Source organism: Gopherus flavomarginatus, chromosome 21, assembly GCF_025201925.1.
Source record: "Gopherus flavomarginatus isolate rGopFla2 chromosome 21, rGopFla2.mat.asm, whole genome shotgun sequence".
Taxonomy (NCBI): Eukaryota; Metazoa; Chordata; order Testudines; family Testudinidae; genus Gopherus; species Gopherus flavomarginatus.
Window position 1 is genome coordinate 1,237,056 of NC_066637.1, and position 19,889 is coordinate 1,256,944.

At 44.0% G+C, this 19,889-nt stretch overlaps 1 protein-coding gene and 1 long non-coding RNA gene across 9 annotated transcripts in view; one reads left to right on the forward strand and one right to left on the reverse strand.

Annotated features, from left to right (window-relative positions):
• The window catches only part of CAMTA1 (calmodulin binding transcription activator 1), an 863,171-nt gene that overhangs the window by 585,482 nt on the left and 257,800 nt on the right, over positions 1-19,889 (reverse strand). The window contains exon 1 of one of the 8 annotated variants that reach the window (XM_050931586.1): positions 15,936-15,963. The exons of the other annotated variants lie outside the window; for them this stretch is intronic. The gene's annotated coding sequence lies outside the window, so the exon portion shown is untranslated. Of the gene's footprint in view, positions 1-15,935; positions 15,964-19,889 lie in introns of those variants that run through there. 8 annotated transcript variants of the gene reach the window in all.
• The window catches only part of LOC127038748 (uncharacterized), a 471,922-nt gene that overhangs the window by 184,825 nt on the left and 267,208 nt on the right, over positions 1-19,889 (forward strand). The gene's annotated exons all lie outside the window — the stretch shown is intronic.

Below are 19,889 nucleotides of genomic sequence, written 5' to 3' on the forward strand. Positions count from 1 at the left end.
GCAGATGCCCTTTGTTCTCAGGCACTGGAGTTATAGGCAGACTATATAAAATGTATAGTCACTCCAAAAACTCATAAGAGGAAGGACCATGCAGAAGGACATTTCATGTAACTGGGTCTTAATAGGCTGGGGACTTCTCCAAGCTTATACAGCACACTGCAAGTGATTCAAGGTGCAAGGAGAGAGAGCCCAGAACCATTCAATAAATGCAAAATAAATGTGCATCTTGAAAAGCTCCTAGGAATTACTTTACATTTAGGATCTGAACATTGGGTCAAATTACACCAGCCTTGCCCCTCATGTCCCTGGAGAGATTCACCTGTGGTAGCAGGGGAATGACAAGCAACATTTCTCTCCCCCAGGGCTTCTGCCATTGGAGTCAACTTTAAATCTCACTGAGCTCCACAGAACAGAGGGCTGAATTCAGAGCATTCCCAGGCTGCACTGGCACAGCCCATTCCTGGCTAGTGCTGGCCAGATTCTGGCTATTTCCATTTCCATTCTCCTCCCTTTTCCACTGAAGTGGGCCCCATGCCAGTGAAAGCTCATGCAGATCCTAGGCGGACGTAGTCCATTATGTTAAGCAATGGACCTCACACTTTTGTAAGTGTGACTCATGTATCATCAGTTTCCGTTGTAACAAACGTAAACCTCCGTGACTCAGACAATCAATAAAAATAAAGCTTAGAAATGAATGAAAAAACAAGCAAACAAGCAAGCACAGGACACAACTCCAGTCAATTCCCAGCTCTTGGTAATGGTCTGACATCATTACGGACAGCCAATCAGAAAATGGTATTTGCATCCGGCATTCTAAAGCCATTCCATAGTGACTATTTAAAATCCTTGTTCAAAGAGCCTGCAGGAAAGTATTCCAATCCCACAGCTTAGTGGTCTGGCTTCATTTAAACTAAAGGCCACTTTGGATATGAATCATGCATCTGCAGCACCAGTTTCACAGAGAATATTAATGACCACCTAGTTAAACAAATGAAATAGATACTCCTAGACCAGATGCTTTAGTGAAACAATTTCTGTCTCTCTTAATTGAAAGGACCTTCACACATTTCCTCATCTCTTAACTTTATTTGTATCTGTGGTAATTAACTATTAAGATCCCATTTGCACATGTAGATACTGAGCAGCCAGCAAGGAGAGAAGTTCAGGAGCTGAATTAGGATCAAAAGTCCTTGGAGCTGGAGAAGTCTAAGAACAGTGCTGCGGCTATAAAACAAAGTCAGCTAACAGAACTGAGACAGGACCTGGGTTGTGCCCCCCTGGGTACCAGCTGTGAGAACTTCAGCAGGTCTGGCGGGGGTGGGCCCTGCTGTTGACCTCTCCCCAGGAGCTGACACTAGTGGCTATTACACAGGGACTACATAGCCTTCTCCAGCAGTCTTGCAGACTATTAATAGCACAGGAATACAGCAGTCAGAGACATGGGTTAAAAACAAAAGAGGCTTAACCATGTGGATCTTACCTACACTTCTAGCTGCTTAGACCCTGCTTACAGAGGCCTGGCTGTCTGCAGATGCTGCCTCTCTCCTGCACTGTCAGGCTCACAGCATGCTGAACGCTTTCCACCTTTTCTTTCCACCAGGGGCACTTTTTATCAGTTAGGGTCTTTTGACCTTTAGGGTCTCAGCCTTGGCAAGAGGAGCCATTAACTTTGTTGGCACCTGGAAGCAGCATCTCCCTGTAATAGCCCAATTGTTCTCTTAGCTGCACTGAAGGTGTTTCCTCTCCTGCAGCCTGACACAACCCTTAGAGTTCAGGGAGGCAGCAATAGGAAATTGCACAGGCATACAGAGTCTCACCTAATATGAATAAGAAAGTGCAGAAGCCTCCCGTTCGAGACTCCCCCTCGCAGTCCCTGTTGTAGGGGGGTGAAAGGCAGGGGGAGTGTGTCAGAGCAGGACAGAAGCATGCAGAGATGCTGGGCAAGGGTCGAAATTAAGCACTTTGACCTCATTAAAACAAAGTGTCCCTGCTGCCCATTGCCACGCTGATGCTACTCTGCATTTGACTGCCTGGCATTGGACGCCATTCCCGGTACAGACAAATTCTAAGCCTACGTGGGTATTTTCTGTTTAAAGAAGTATAAATACCCTTTGTCCACAGAGGCAAAGGCTGCTTCCGGTAGCCAGAGGCACGTCCTGTGCAGGGCAGGTGGTTGCTAAGTCGGGAAGCACCAGAACCTCTCAAATATCACCTTCTCTCTTCTATTTCTCCTTTCAAACTCTGGGGCAGCTCTGCTCCTTTTCCTCAACAGAAAGTCCAGTTTTCCCTACACTATACCCCAGTGTCTTTATGGTTAGAACCAGGGGCGGCTCTAGACATTTTGCCGCCCCAAGCACGGAGGGTTTGCTGGTCCCGTGGCTTCGGTGGACCTCCTGCAGGAGGTCCACTGAAGCCGTGGGACCAGCGGACCCTCCGCAGGCAAGCCGCTGAAGGCAGCCTGCCTGCCGCCCTAGCAGCAACCGTCAGAGCATCCCCCGCGGCTTGCCGCCCCAGGCACATGCTTGGAGCGCTGGTGCCTGGAGCCGCCCCTGGTTAGAACCTAAGGTTGCCAGGTATCTGGTTTTTAACCGGAATACCTGGTTGAAGAGGGACCCTGGCAGCTCCGATTAGCATCGCCGGACCGTTAAAAGTCCAGTTGTGGCGCAGGCAGGCTCCCTACCTGGCTCCGCACCACTCCCGGAAGTGGCGACATGTCCCTCTGGCTCCTAGGGCAGGGGCAGCCAGGAGCTGCACGCGCCGCCCCCGCACCTGTCATTGGCTGCATTCCTGGCCAATGGGAGCTGTGGAGCTGGTGGGCAGGGTGGGAGAAACACACAGAGCCTCCCTGGATGACCCTGCGCCTAGCAGCCAGAGGGACAAGTTGTCACTTCCGGGAGCTGCCTGAGGTGAGCGCCACCCAGACCCCCAACTTCCTCCCATGCCCCAACCCCCTGCCCCAGCTCTGAGCCCCCTCCCACACCCTGAATCCCTCATCCCTGGCCCCACCACAGAGCCTGCACCCCGAGCTGGAGCCCTCACCCACTCCTTCACCCCAACCCCCTGCCCCAGCCCAGTGAAAATGGGTGAGTGAGCGAGGGTGGGGGAGAGCGAGCAAGGGAGGAAGAGCATCTTAGGGGACACTATGCTTTCCTGCAGCACTAGCAAGCATTACAAACACAAACTGGAGTCTGTTAAACAAGTGTTCCCCAGGTACCTGGTTGAGCCATTCCAAATTCATTTCACTGGTCACCTGTGCCAGATTTGGAGATGAAAGGCACCTAGTCCATGCCCCCCATCTCCTGTAATGATGGTATTTTTATCTGAAATGTGCCAGTTTTTCTACTTCATTCTTTATTAGTACAGATCACTCAAAGCTGCCCCAACCTTGAGAATAAGAATGATACGAGCTTACTAGGACCAGCATTCACCTACATGTAATTCTGAAGTCCTCTTAAGGGAACCAGGTTTAAGATGTTGCCCTAGGGCAGCCCACTTCTGAGGTCTGAAGCATTACAATGTGAGTGTGCACAGAATCCCCAAGTTCAGCTCTGCTCACAGCTAATGGATTCTCTTTTCCTTGCACTCTCACAGTTCAAGCCAGCCTGGGGTCCAAGCCAGCCCTTTCCTTTTGGAAACTCCAGTGCTACTAGTCACTCTCCGTAGTTCCAGAAACAATTTGTCATGGAGGCTATAAAGGTTCTCAGAACTTTACATGTACCAAGACCGGGGCCACTGAAACAATGCTTTGGAGAAGGTGGGTTCTCTGGTGCTAACTTTTACAGTTGAACAAAACAGAACAGCTGATGCCCTTGTTTAAGGAAGTGGTGAGATTTGGGGGTATCTGATCACCACCGGTCACAGAGCAGCATTACGATTTAAAGAAAGCTAAATTGCAACAGCTGGTGCTGAAATGCTGCTGGCTGCATGCATAAGGGCTAAAAGGCTCTGGAAAGAAAATGATGGCTCCAGAATAAAGAGGTGACTGAGAATAATATAACCCTAGATGGACCAACCTACAACTCCCAGTCAAAGCCCAAGCAGCCTACATTTCTGAGAGGCTGCAGCTCATCCATCAGTGCCACAGCAGCAACTGCACTTCCTAATGGAACCCACGGGAGATAAAGTTTCCCCAGAGTTGCTAGGCAGCACCCAGTTATTGTGCTATATTGCACAGCGCTGCTTCAGATGCCAGCCAAGATTCTGACGTTTGACATCACTCTTTTACTATGCAACCTAATTCTAGGGGCCAGTAAGTCAGAGGATGTAAACCATTAAAGGGGTATGATCCCAAGGGTGGAACAATAGGGAACACAACCAGAGAAGAATTTAAAGATCTTCCTCTGAGATAAGGTTTGACACAAGCTTGGTCCTTCAACTGGTGATGGGGACTAGAGCAACAGAGCAAAGGAGCTTGTGAGGAGGACAGCAGGAAAATCCAGTATCTCTATCAAGATGACAAAAACAGGGCCGCAAATAAGACTACAGCATGTAAGAGTTTAATCCTACCTCTGCCTGTCTCTGCCAGTGTATCTCAAAGTGATGCATTAGCCTGTCACTTATATTTACAGTAGGACTTAAAATATACAACATAATTTCACTTGTAAATAGAGAGCCCTTCTGTCATCTGTATCACTCAGCGTCAATAACCCTGCTAGCATATGATAAAATATAGGTGCAATTGTACAACTTAACACCATGTTTCTCAAACATGAGCTTTTAAATTTTACTGCAAAATGAGCAGGACTGAGGGAGAGATCTGACCAGCTAACTAGCACTCCAAGACAGTGCAATTATAGAACAGGTACAGCCTCATTACAATTCTGCAAATTAATGTGGGGAAGTGGCCTTATTTGTCCCCATTAAGATAATCATTATCTTACATTTATAAAAAATGAGATTTAGAAATATTAAGGGGCTCAATTCTATTCTCACTGAGACCTGCGAGAATCAGATGCAACTCCAATCAAAGCAATAGAGTTACACCATTACATAGTGGAGAGGCAGCAGAATCAAGCCCAATTAGTGGCTTCTCCCATCCTGTACTCTTCCCTCCTAATTAGCTCCCCAGCTCCAGCTGTCGCCTGTGCCCGGGGATAATGTAACATTCACTCTGGCCTGACCTTGGAGGATGTTTTTGTGACACTCCATGTGACCTATTGATGTGGCTCACTGAGAGGCAGGGAAAACCCAGCTTTCTAACAACAACATTTCCGAGAGTCAACATTAGGACCCTAAAGCAGTCAGAGCCTCAGATGGAAGGGGCTAAAGAAGTGTCATTAAATATTACTGGTAAAGCCAGCAGTCCTCAAACATTATTAAACGAAAATATTTGGATGACTTTTTTTGCATCAAAATTGTTTTCTGTTTCTGTAAAATAGTCTTCATTTTTCATTTAAACGTGTAAAACAAAGGCAATAAAAAAAAACTTCATGTTCTGTGGATATGCAAGACCAGATCTACGTGTCTGCAACACCTACAGACGTCAGCAGATGAGCTCACCCAGGCCTGGTCACAGGTTCTGGTTCTCTATCAGATACAGCCTATGGGGAAGGTTGAGGGATTCCACTCAGGTGTGAAGCCAAATATTATAGATGCATCATGAAATATAGTAGTAGTATGATAGCACCTAGGGGCCCCAACTGAGATCAAAGCCCCATTGTGCTAGGTGCCCTGCAAGACACATTACAAGAGACAGCTCATGCCCCCCATAGTTTACCATTTAAACAGACAAGAGAAACAAAGATTAGGAAGGGAAACAAGCACAGATAGGTGAAGTGACATACCCAGGGTCACACAGCAGGTCAGTGGTAGATGTGGGTAGAGAATCAAGGTCTACTGTGTCCCAGCCCAATGCCCTAACCACTGGACCACACTGTCTCTCCAAACATTATGAATAGATACAACCTGGTCCTTATGAGCCACCTGATCCCTCAAATGCAGATGGTCTGGGAAAGGAAGGCAATATCTTAAAAGCGTCACAGCCAGAGATCACATTACATCACCTGTGCTGGGAGCTCAGATTGGTTTTTAATCAATGGTCTGATCTGCTGTGGCATTTCACACAACCTCACAAAAAGGCCAAAAACAAAAACAAAAAAAAAAAACTGGATCAACCAATCAAAATGCGAAAATTATTTGAATTAAAATGCATTTTCTCTGTAAATAATACCAAAAGCTCATGGAACAATTGTGCCATTTTATATTCTGTCAGTAAATTAAACAAAACAAAAAGTGATAGTGAAGATTGTCTGAGGATGCTAGACTTTAAGATACATTTTTAATTAAAAGGAAAATCAAAGCTGTGATGCAGCATCATAAAGCAGATAATTTTACAGCTGGATGGTCTCCCTCTGATGTACCTGAAAACCATTTTCAAGCAACATAAAGTTTAACATACCAGTACATCTGCCTACCCACTAGCTTCTACATGGAATTTAATATTTAATTATATTAAAGTATTGTTACAGTGCACATAGCAAGAATGCTAACCAAGGAGAATTTTAAGACAAATCCTTGGCAGATTTTTTTAAATCTAGGTTTCTCGGGACTCAAAGATCCTCTTAACACCTGGATCTGCAGAAATCCAATTTGGATCTGAAAAATTTATCCACATAGACACAGTTTCTTGGGACAAAGCTTCCTTCTTTGTGCCTTACCACTCTCCAAAACCATTGATGCTGTACACTGATACAGCTTGGAATACATACAGGGCAACAGTAATGCTCAGAGCTGGGTGAAAAAATCCTCAGTGCCAACAAACCAAGATCGATCAGAATTGAGAATCTGTGCTCACACCTTGCAGTGTGTGCACACACATGAAAGTGTTTCCACAGGCAGGAATGTGACATCTTGGTGAATAGGGAAAGAGGAATTCTCTCTAAAAACAAAATACTACACCTTGAAAATGGAGTTTTGCCCTATTTGTTATCCAGCCCTGGTAAATATCAGGTTTGTCACCCAGTTATTGGACCCAGAATGGGTGGATGGGTGTGCACAACTCCTTCCATAGCTCTTTTCATCCATGTAAGAATGTCCCATAGTGCTGCAGACACAACAGCACTGAACCACTTAAAGGCTCAATATAACAGAAGATGGAATTTAAAAAGCCAAAGAAAAGGAGAGTTTAAAAGGAGATATACAAAAACAAATGCCAGAGGACTTGCGCCAAGAGACAGCATAGCGAAAGCTAACAGATTACACACAACATGCTGAATTGACATATTGGATGTGTGGGACGCTCTTCAAATAGACTAAGAAGCTATACAGTGGAAAGTGAAGAAGGGACTATGGGTGCCTGGATCAAGACCACCACCAGCTGAGAGGAGAAGTTGTATCGACAGAGCGCCCAAGGTGGGGGTGGGGGTGCTCTGAGGTACTGTCCGAACAGGCACATCAGATTCAAAGAGTTTGGCTATGTCCCAGTGTGCTGGGGACCCTGACTCTTTTGTATAATAAAGACAAGCAACAAAGAGAATAGTTAACCTTCTGTGAAAGTGCCAACAAAACACAGTTTCAGATCCTGAATCCAAAAAACTAAGTATTTAACCCAACTGCAAGTTCCTAAATGCAATTGCATGAGGCAGCCACTTCCAGTGAACAGCTGTGTCTAGTAAGTTGTTGTAATGAAACAGTTTTGACAGAGATCGTTCTTAGTGTGTGTAACAGAGCCAGTGAAATATTAAAAATAAAAAGTACCATAGATCTTATGAAACAACTTGGGCCTTGTCATCTTATGTGGGTATGAGAAACATATACAAAGTCAGGACTTTTCCTCTGCGTCTCTTCTTAGCTCACAGTTTAGTGTCTTCAAGTGAGAAACTGTTTAGGGCTTCGTAGTAAAACAAGGCCAGTTTCAAATTGTAAGATGGAATGCAGTTTAACACTCTCAGAATTACCATTATATGGGGTGCTCCAAGAAGGATCTGAAGAAAGCCTTCTCCTTCAATTAAACTATCATGATTGTGAACATTGACACTGATTGCCTGGATAATCCAACTTTGTGCACTTTAAGCATCTCCTAAATTCATGCTCTGGTGTTGTATGGAAGTAAAAGATACAGGACATTTAGTGATTAATAGATTCCATAATTATAATATATTATTAAAATGTTATATAATTCACCAATCTAAACTAGAAGAGGATCAATTGCCAAGGACATTAAAGCTATTCTGGACTTGATGAAATGATTAGTATATTATGATCACACTAGCCTTCAAAACAGACAAATTGCACAGTAGTACAGTGAAAGCTGCATTATGAAAGGTTACAGAACAGCTGCAAAGTTTCCCACAAAACACATTTATTCAAGATGCAAGCTTGAGAATCTGGCTGATCCTGAAGAGTTGATCAGAGATTTATAGAAGAGATTTCTGGTGACTGAAAATAATTCTCAGAATTCTGGATATAAAACAGAGAAAAGCAGCACTGCAATGAATGCAAGAATGAAGTCCCGAATGTCTTACAGTGACTTTATGACAGGGATATTAATTATTTTGTTGTTGTTGTTGTTGAGCCTGAGCAAGGCTTGCATGTCTTTGAAATTAATAACTTATAAAAATGGGAGTGCAACTTGTCATAAGAATTAAGAGTTATGGCTCACAATCCCCAGGAGATTCTACGCACAAGGGACAGAACCGAACAGGTAATGGAAATGGGAAGCACAGGGAGCTCTGAAAATATTCACTGTGGAACATTTTTTAAAGTACAGTGTAGTGAGTAAACTTGCTGCAAGGAAGGTAGCTCTTCTGCAAAGTGAAGGTGCAGCACAGCTGAGGCTTTATCCTCATCAGTCATTGTCCATTAGGCGTGCAATTAAACCCTACTTGATGCTTACTTTACCAATTGTGTTCACAATTACCTGGAACAAATAGACAGTTGGCAATTTGCAAGTAACGTATTTAAAAAATAAAGAATGTTGTCTATGGATTTTAAAACAAAGGTATCCAGGACACAGTGTTAGCACAGAATCTCAGAATCAAAGGCAAATGCCAGAATATGGAATTTAAACCAACATTTTGAAACATCTATTTATGCACCATGGCTAAGACTTAGGAGGTGTCAAGATGGGGAAGGGAGGGGACTGCAGAAGAATATGTAGGTATACAGATAAATAAGTCATTAGGATAATGGAATATGTTATATGTTATTGTTTATTATTATTATTGCTGATATAGCACCACAGGAATAAAAGGCAGTTGATATAGAAGATGACAATGTCCTTGCCCTATGAAATTAGACAAAAACAACAGAATGAAATCTGGAGAGCAAGGAGTAGACAGAGCTGATTTGGGGACAGCTATTTCTCAAGGCTTGTCTACCTGGGGACACCCAGGAAAATTCATCTGAATTAACTAAAGGTGTGAATTTGAAGTGGATGCATTAAACCCCTGTGTGAACACCCTCTTCCAGAATTAAAGTGGCCTAATTTGGTTTAGTTTATTTCACAAGTGAATAATTTACAACTAAAACAAAATTAAGGCCACTTTAATTCTGGAAGAGGGTGTTCACACAAGGATTTAATGCAGTTTAACTCATCCACTTCAAATTCACACCTTTAGTTAATTCAGATGAATTTTCCTGGGTGTCCCCAGGTAGACAAGCACTGAGAAAAAGCTGACAATCTTGTTGTTTTGCTTTGTATTTTTCTAGATCTCTTCCATCTCCCTCACTTTGCGATGAAATGCAGAACTGAAGCAGACTGACCAAAACCAAGGGTTGAACTGGGAATCTGGCTATGAAAAGTGACTTTTGAAGTGGGATTTGAAAGATTTCAGGATTTCAGTGTGAAAACACAAGTGCTTGTGCTGGGAAAGTGAACTGGCACCCCCAGGACCGTGAGACTCAGACTGGGAGGAAAGTGGCTACATTGTGACTTATCTGCTCAGACCCACATGTGGGGCACTGGTTCTACAAAAGGGATGCTCCAATGGGCAGGGGAGGGAGGTGGGGGGGTTGTGTGTGATTCATTCAGTCTCTCTGTGGCCACAGCTGAGTGTAAAGAGGAAGAAGCTGGCAGGTGTGTCCAGAGGCCGAGCCACAGGCATGAGGCCTTCATTCCCATGGCTGGCCAACAAAGGGGACGTGACTTTAGGAGACTGCATTCCACTCCAAAGCCACAGGGACTGCTCCCCAGGAGGATGTGTTCAGAGGAAAAACTGACTCCCTCAGAATGACTGTGTAGGCTCCCCTCAAGCTCTGAAGCCCATGGGTAACCCTCTGCCAGCCAAAATGGATGAAAAAGTATGTTCGAATACAAGGCAACTTGCTCATTATTGCTAGACAATGGGACATATTTAGGCAAATCTAAAGCTTCTGTATTCAGGTGATGAGATTTAGCCAGTGGCAACATTTACATCATCAGGAAAAGGACCTTGTTTTATCAAATGAAGATTAAACATAGGCAGAGGCAGCCACAGCATCAGGCACAGTTAAAAGTTGCAGAGTTCTGCACTGCTACCTCGCATCACGCAGCAGCAGTATGGGGCCAGGAGACGACTGGAATAAGTGCCCCAGGACCACTGCCACTGGACTGCAACCTGGCACAGGAGAAAAGGCTAGAATGCATCATCCTACATCATCATTTCTCTCATCAGGCTATTTACTGAGTAAACCAGTGGGACTTACTCATCACGGTGAGAGTATCTGTGGGAAAACAAGACATTTCCATAACAAATATCAGCCAGCCAATATCAGATCAGGCCTTCTTTGACTTTGTCTAATATTCTTTTTAGGGTCACACACCTGATTTTGATTTACTATTTGGGCTGTTTGAATCTTGCACTGCGGTACTCTGCGACAACAGAAAATAATCTCCTATGACACAAAGGCCAGGCCAGGCCACTGAATCATGCATCTGCCAACACTGTAAAGTAAATACCATGTGGGCTCTCTCAGGATGGCAGCCCCCAGCATTTCAGGGGTGGCAGACAGGCAAGCAGCCAACTCCTGAAGGGAAGCGGAGGAGAGAAAAAAGGGAAATGTTGCATGGCAAGAGCAGCTGACCTCTTTCCTCTACTTCGCACCGTGAAGGGCTCTGGAAATCCAGCCAGTTACAGGGACAGCTCTATAGTACTAATAAGGAGATTATTGTTTGGTAACTTGAAGTAGCAGCGAGCAGGAGACAGCACCTCAGACGTGGCTGGTGTAGGTTTATGCAGCGTGTGGGGGAAGACAAGGCTGGTAGCTTTCTGGAGTTTTACTAACTAGTCCTTTTCGAATATTATGGGCCTGATTGTCCATTGTCTTACTCTAGTTTATGTCTCAACAGCGGCCACCCATGGATTTATACCAATGTAAAAAAAATGGTGTCAGAGCACCCTTTATCTGTATTCCTTTCTGTGCAATGGACAGGGTTACTTGTTTGGCAAATCTCTTCCTTTTTCCTTCCCCCTTCTCCCACCCATAGATGCAGCATTCAGTGTGAGATAAGGGGAAGTCAGAACTTAGGAATAAAATCCTCATAAATTCACTATAAGCCCATCCGGTCCATTGACTGGGAAGACAGCGAACCTATTAGTGCCAGCCCAGGCTGTGTGCATGCCTCACTTGCTCTCCAGTGAGTAGCAGGCACTCTGTGTGTCCTTTTTATGTTATTACCTTTTAAAATGTTTAACCCAATTCATGGCATTACAAACATTGGAAAATATTTCCATTTAAATGCAAAACAGATGTGATATGTGAATATACCTAAATAAATGTTTTCTCTCCAGGTAAACACAGTAGGGGACAGTTGCTCATTCTAGCTCCCCACATTCCCATCAAATGTTTGCAAGTCGCTGCTTACGGGTCTTTAAATTACATTGGTGGTTCTATCACTTAAAGCAGCAATTGGCTTCTGAGTTCCAACAGGACAAGTTCTGGTAAAAAGTTTATAGGACTCCTACACTTATCCTGGGAACAAAGAGAGAAGCCATACAACAAACATGCATCAATCTTTCACCTGTTCAGGTGAGACAGCATGGAAAGAACCCTCCACTGAAATACAGTCATTCATTAAATATTCATCTCCCCAGCAGGAATGAAAGGAAAAGCAGCAGAACTTGCACCTTGAAAATCCTGCCAAGCTATCAATGAGCAGTTTAAAATCCACAAGAAGAAGAAACAAAAAGGAGATGCCTTAATGAACCATCTATCAAAGAGAGCAATGAGCCAGAGCTAGAACAGAGAAACAGCTATTTTCATCCAGCCAGAGTTCCCATCCTTCTCCAGACTGGGAGCACCCTGGACCCTCACCCCTCTAGCCACGATCTCCCTCTCCTGCACTTAGCAAACTGGGAAGGGCAGGGTAGTCATGAACTCCAACGTTTTGTTAGGAATCATAACACCCCACTCCCCACATTAAGAACCCATGTCACATTGCCCCACTGGAAAGAAGCACTCCGAGGAAGCAGAAGGTGGTCAGGGAAGTATTCTGCCAGGGCAGAACCACATAAAACACTTGCCTCGTCTCTGAGCTACACACGCAGTCCAGAACTCTGCCAGGAGAGAGCCAACAAGCTCTGATGATGCCAAGTTCCTGTTTCTTCACATAACAGTGCAGAGGCCTGCCTCAGTGGGCTCCCCTTTACTAAAGTTCACAGATTGTCAAGGACTCGTCCTGGCATTCTCTATGCCTCCAACACTTCCCAGTGAACTGAACAAAGGAGTTCAAGTGGCTTGGAGTGCAGTGGGCTGGACTGAATACACAAGGCTGCTGCATTTGCACAATGCCAATCCAAACCAGCCACAAGAATTGCTAGCTGGAAAGCTTCCCCCATAGCACGTCCTGTCAGTGGAGAGTGAAACAGGCAATCCCCATGCACAGATCATTCCCACTGGCTGGACAAGCGATCAAAGTTGGGCAGAGGACAACATCTGTGGTTTCATTCACTCAGATTGAGAAGAGCTGGCTCCCCTGAATTTTGCTGAACAGCTGTTCCTGAACATCTGCAGCCATGTCATAAATTTGTCATCAGCTGACTGAGTCACTGGAAGAGAGTGGCTTTGACTGGCAGCAGCAAAGACCAATATAGCATTAATGACATCTGATACACAGTGTGCAATCAGTGTTTCCCAATTATCTGAGGCTAGGCAGCTTTTGCTATTCTCAAGGACACCAAATCTGATGCTCAGCAGCATTGCCGTATAATAAAATAGTGTTCTGATTTTGTAAACTCTCCTTGAAGAACTCCATGGGTTTACTCTGTAAAGATGGATACTTGGGCTCAAATGGCTCAGAGTTCCCTCCTCCTTACCACTGCATGCACCCCTTGGAATCTGGCGCCAGCTACCCCGACTCTCCTCTGAAGGTCACGGTGGCTGACTAGCATTCCTGGGTGTGCTTTGGTCGGAGTCTGCCAGAGAGAGAAGATGCACTGCAAGCATGAGCAACATGTAATAGAGGCTCCCACACCCTGCACCGTTGGCGGGGGGGGGGGGGGGGGGCAATGGCAGATTTAGGGGCCGCAGAAAAATCTCCCCAGACGTAGCCCAGGGGCTGAGAAACCACAGTGGGGGCACGAAGCTTTCCAGTTTCAAGGCCACAGGGAGGCATGAGTGGGGGCGGGGCCTTGAGGGGGAAGAGACTATATGGGGCAGAACAGGATCGTAGCCTCAGCCAGAAGAGGCGGGACAGGAGAAGCTTCATCCACTGCCCATGACTGCAAGCAGCAGATCCACTGAAGAAAGAAGAACAGGTAGGAAAGGGGGTGGTCTAGTTCCATGGAAGCACACTGTAACCCAATGAACTCCCCCTAGAAGGCAAAGCCAGAGAGCAAGAGGCAGCTGCCAGCAGGTCTCACCAGGGCAGGGAGACAAAACAAAATGCCAGTGCCAAGCTGCAGTAAAATGGAAAATTCCACAGCAGAAATGCTGAAAGCCGTGGCATCTCGAAAGTGCCAAACTCTGGCCACAGAATAGCAGAGTCCATAGGGATTAACTGAGATGAAGGGCGTCATTCATGCCCCCAGCACAGTTGTTTCAGGGTGTCTGCAGATTTGGGCAGAATAGCTGCATCAGTTATGTTTGGTTCATGTTTCCAACAGTCTCTCTGCAACCACAAGGTTGATCCACCCTTTTTTTTTTTTTTTTAAATAAAGGGTCAGAAAGGGAGAAAAATGAAGAATGATTGCAGCCTCCAGGAAGTTGAGAACCCCTGTGATGTGGCAATGTATTATCATAATAGTAAATGTACAGAGTGTTCTGGTGTAGGCTACCATGTTGACCATTCCTTAAACACCTGATCTACTACACGAATGGGTCACATCCAACATACAGCACCTAAACTGGAGCACATTAACAATGGCACAGAAGCCTATCAATCTATGGAAATGGAAAAGATCTACTGGGTTATCTACTCCATCTTCCTGGAATACAGGATTGCTGCCTTCAGTGTCTCCTCTGGTCATAGGTGCTGGAACCAGAGATGCTGGGTGGAGGGGGCTGGCACACTCCCTGGCATGAAAGATTTACAGTGTGGTTCAGTGGCTCTCCGCACCCTCACTCTACACATTGTTCCAGCACCTCACCTCCTGTGCTTTATCCAGCCTACTTTTAAAGAGCCCTACACATAGGGTTAAGATCACTATTCCACAGCCCAACAGACCTCACTCTGGGCTATATTTCTTCATATTCAGCCTTCAATTTCCCTTCCTTCCCTTCAATCTAGTATGCGTACCTCTGTCCTCTCGGATCACCTCAAACAATTCCTCTGGGGTGGTTCAAATTAGTACACTGGAGTTTATAAATTTCCCTTAGCATTCCCTTGCCAAATGGAGCAAAGCCGGGGGAGAGGGGGGGAAAAAACGGCAAAGAGTGTAACAAATGGGGACTGATGGGAACGTGGGTGTGGCAGATGATGCTTTTGGGGAAAGCATGACTGCTTTTTGACCTCCCATTTCAAACGCTGTTTTTCCATCCTTAGATCAGCCTTACAGGCAACTGAGGTAGACAGGGCTACTGTGTTCCTGGGGGAGTGGTCCATAACATGCACCCATGTATTGGCCTATTCAATTATAACTTCACAAAAAAAATACGAATAATGGAAACAAAGGCTCATATTTCCCAGCCCTCGTGGCGACACCAATCTGGAGTGTCTCAGCTGCACATCAGCTCCACATCAACATAACAGAAATGTAAAAGGATGCCTCCTTTATATGTAAAATTTGGACATTTCACTATTTTGCTCAGTAGACTAGAAAGAAATAACTTCTCAGTGACAATGTGTTTATTATCTCCAGCAATATCAGGCACTAGGCTCTGAGCACGCATCAAACTGCTTAGCTGCTCTGCCGTCACCGGCATGATCAGTGGCCTTTTCTCTAAATATAAAGCTCTAACTGGCTATGTGTAACCTGGAAAGCAAGCTGCAAATAGTTGGTTAATTTCTACAAAACAGTTTCATCCTTGACATCTCTCCTGGAGGCTGGGCACCTTTCTTCTGCAAACATTATAAAATGTGTAATATTTATCTGGTGCCTTAATGAGAAAAATGTGACTTTCTGATATTTTAATGTTTTCCTAGATAACATCAAAAGACTTGAGACTCAGTAAAGCCTTATCACCCCATGGAGCATTTGATCCAATTAAACACACTATTCTGACATCAGAGAGACTTACAACTGTCACAACTCTTAGCATATCAAATGAAAGTTAATTTCCAACTGCATTACTCTGAATTGGCAGCTTCTTGGGAATATGAAGAACTAATCTGGGGGAGGACCGAGTATTGAGAGACCCACATTCAGCCATGGAGGATACTGTGATTTTTGAAAAGATTCAGATTTAAAAAGCACACATAGCAGCAGCAGTCTTGTTACTACAGCAAGTTTCTTAGATTGCAAGTTGTTCAGAGCAGAGATTGTCTTTGTTGTGGGTTTGTAAAGTGCCTAGTTCAATGGGACCTGGCCCATGACTGGATTCCTAGGCCCTACAATAATACACACAACAGTAATACTGACCGCAGGCAGAGCTCAATATCTGGATTAATTCCGTAGAGCTCAGTCTCCAATAGATCCAAATTCTGAAATCCAAAGAACAGAGAAGCATGCTGCTACTGCCATCCATGTTTCTTGCAAGTCTCCCCTTTGCTACCATCACACCATACCCATTGTTGGGTTGTTATCAGAATTAGTCACACCCGGTGAAATGCACCACCGTGCAGGAAGTCAGCACAGGGCTAGGACCTCTACACAGGGCTGAATTTCACCCTTTGAGAGAGAGAGTTTATTATCTGTGCTGCAGAGCGAATTTAAGTCAGATGGACAGATGCAGATTGGCTTAAGATGCAGCTTCATAACTTCCATAGCTCTAGAGCTCAACTGCGGCACAATAAGACAATTATTTTCCAATTCTTTCTTCTAATGACAGTATCATTTTCTAGGGAATGTGCTGTTATGAAGTGGAGAGATGGCTTTGGTCTTTATCTCCTAAGTCCCTTGCTTTGATTCCATTTTGATAGACAAATACAAAAAATTAGCCACTTTCTTGCTATCCTGACTCTAGAGCTCAGAGGCTTGGGGAAGGATCCAAGGGTGGGTTAGAAAGTTGCTCTGTTTGTGGGGCACCAAGAGAAGCCCTTGACTGATTAGCGAGCCTAGAAACGGTAGCCAAGTCCCTCCTAGCTGAAGTGCTAGAATGCTTTAGGAGAACACACAGTTCACTCCATAATTCCTTAAATCTGAGCTAACGCAAGGGCCCCTTTAAGGAATCAGTGAAAGACGGTTATAATGTATAACCACAGCAGAGTGTGCATATAAACAGCATGTGTTTCTGTGAAATACACAAACTACTGGGTTAGCAAATTATTTTTCATTCCACACAAAGATAAAGTCTGTTTATTACATACACCAAATGCTGTTCTTCAGCATAAAAATCAGCCTCTGGAGTTAGCTCTTCATCTTCTGACAAACAGTTTGTTACACAAATCAATTTGTATTCAACTACATCTGAATAGCAGGCCCTCCATTATGCACAGTTCCCTTCAATCAAAGATTTCTTACTGTGTTCCTGACATACAAACAGTTATGGTATTGCAAAACTCTATTCCCAATCCAAAATTCTGTGTGCATGTTTACAGTGCAACTAGAGTACAATTTAATTTACAGATAGAGATACCATCTTTACGGTAAACGTTACACTTTCTAAACTATTCATTGCATAAAAGCCCGTTTATCCACATTTCTGACAAAACACGCCTTATAATGGAATCTATGCGTCCTGATCACTCTTGGCTAATCATAGAAGAATGGAGAATAACTCAGATGCTTGGCTCCAATCATCAGCGTTCAAATTTCAGAGCCAGATTTCTTGGAGTAAAAACATTGCAAATAAATAACCTCAATAAAAGGATTTTGGTTTTTTTTAAATCATCCATGTTTTGCCGGTCAGTAGGATGCAACAAGCAGCCGCAGCCACTCTCACTGTATGTTACATTTCTGATGCACACAATATATTGGTAAAGTGAGAGAATATCATTAAAGGTTAATTATGAGCAACTTAAAGGTTATTTTTGCATATCTCAGCTCCTGGACAAAAGCTGCTTCTTCATTACCATACTAGAATATAAATTAAACTGTAAAGCATTTAAAATGCCACAAAGTCTTTAATTTTATTAGCATGTTAAATACCACGAACAAATACGAGTTTTCTTGGTCCTTCTGCAATTTTCAGAGTTTCCCTGGAGAACAGCTTTTCTCTGTAAACTCGATGATTCTGATACTCGGAAAGAGAAACCCTCTCCTCGGTTTGTCATATGCTCCCATGTCTCTATTATATGTTTTAATCCAAGAGCATTAACTCTTTTTAGGAATTTAGAGATCTAGTTCTAGCAGTCATGTTTCACCACAACCATCATTCATAATATATGGCGAAGTCTCCTCACATTCATCTCTTCACTCTCATCAGGTCAAAAACAGCCAATGTCTTATTCAGCTGAGCTCTAATGAATCCCTGATAACTAGGGCCCTACTAAATTCACAGCCATGAAAAATGGGTCATGGATGGTGAAATCTGGTCTCCCACCATGAAATCTGGTCTTTTGTGTGCTTTTACCCTATACTATACAGATTTTGCAGGGGAGACCAGCCTCTCTCAAGTTGGGGGTCCTGACCCAAAAGGGAATTGTAGGGGAGTCAAGATAATTTTAGGGGAGTCACACTATTGCCACTCTTATTTCTGCACTGATTTCAGAGCTGGGCACCCAGAGAGTGGCAGTTGTGGGCTGGGTACCCAGCTTTGAAGGCAGTGCCCTGTCCCAGTAAAAGCACAGAAGTAAGGGTGGCAATGCCATACCATGCCACTCTTACTTCTGCGCTGCTGCTGGTGGCAGCTCTGCCTTCAGAGCTGGGCTTCTGGCCAGCAGCTGCCGCTCTCCAGCTGCTCAGCTCTGAAGGCAGCACTCCACCAGCAGCAGCAGCACAGAAGTAAGGGTAGCAGTACTGCAAACCACCCCCCTCAATAACCTTGTGAACCCCTCACAAATCTTTTTGGGGTCAGGACCCCTACAGTTACAACATCATGAAATTTCAGATTTAAATAGCTGAAATCATGAAATTTACTATTTTAAAAATCCTATGACTGTGAAATTGACCAAAATGGACCATGAATTTGGTAAGACCCTACTGATAACACACACATCATACACAGCAGCGTTTGAAATCTTGCCAAGTTCTTTCCCCCATATTATTTGATCTATGGAGAATCAGAACCAGTCCACATTCTGAATTTCAGTTTTGTCCAAATGTAACACTATAATTTTTTCATTGACATCTATACAACCCACCCCACTTGCTCCCACTGAAGAAGTCATCAGGTAGGGGAGGCAACATGAGGCCCAACCCTTATTTTTTCTTCGGGGATAATGTGTGTCTGTATCTGCAATATTAGGAAAACAGGAGATATAAGCTGAGGATGGGTGAAGTTAATATTCTGTTTCTGAACAGTAAAAGCACACTCATGAGCAGCTGTACCCATTAACTCGTATGAAAAGCAGAGTGAACTGCCTCACACAGCACTTCAGACAAAGACTAAAATATCAGCATTTGCACCAATTAAATCCCATCCTTTTAGGATACATAGATATCTTATTATCCTGCTAAGTTTGCAGGTATTGTCTAAAACAATGATGCCATTCTCCTGAGTTACTAGTTAAATATTAAATAAAACACGCTCTCCGGTAGCACAAGCTCTCACCTGCTGTCTTGCTGAATAATTCATGGCAAACATATTTGAAGGAAATAGTTGAAGACAATGAACTGATCTGGGTCAGGCATTCTGACTGCTCTAGCAATTCTGCTATTAGGTCATTTTAAAACAAAAGAGATGAGCTGTTGAAAGGATTAATTATTGGCTTTTCAACTCTTCTGGACCACAGTGGCTAAAAATCATTACAAATCAAAGGCTATTAAACCATCTCAGTACAGTTTATCCTCTTCAAGGGGAAAAAAAGACCTGGAAATACAAAGAACAATATGAAAAAAGGGTCAAGATCTTAAAAGTATAAGATGAGCAGTGCCATATAAGCAGGAATGGTGTCAAGTACTATCCCAAGTTCAAAAGAAATTGACTGAACACATTTCCTGAACTAAACACAGATATGCAGTTTGTATAGTTTCATAAAACAAAAACAAAAATTCTAGCAGCACAAGCAGAAAAGCAGATTTTACAGCCGATGTAGGTGGGTGGGGCAAGAACAGATTTGAGGAAAGGCTGATGACCCCGACCCCTTTAACACATGCGAGGGGTAGGAGAGAATATGGCTCTTTTTAGCCCTCGCTAATGTATCTAAGAGGCTTTAGTTAGTTTCCAACAATATTTTGATGAGCAATAACCAGAGCAGGACTTTGGATACAAAGCTACACATTTTAACCTCTCTTTCCTTCTCACCCCTTCCTAGATCTCTCACCTCTATGCCA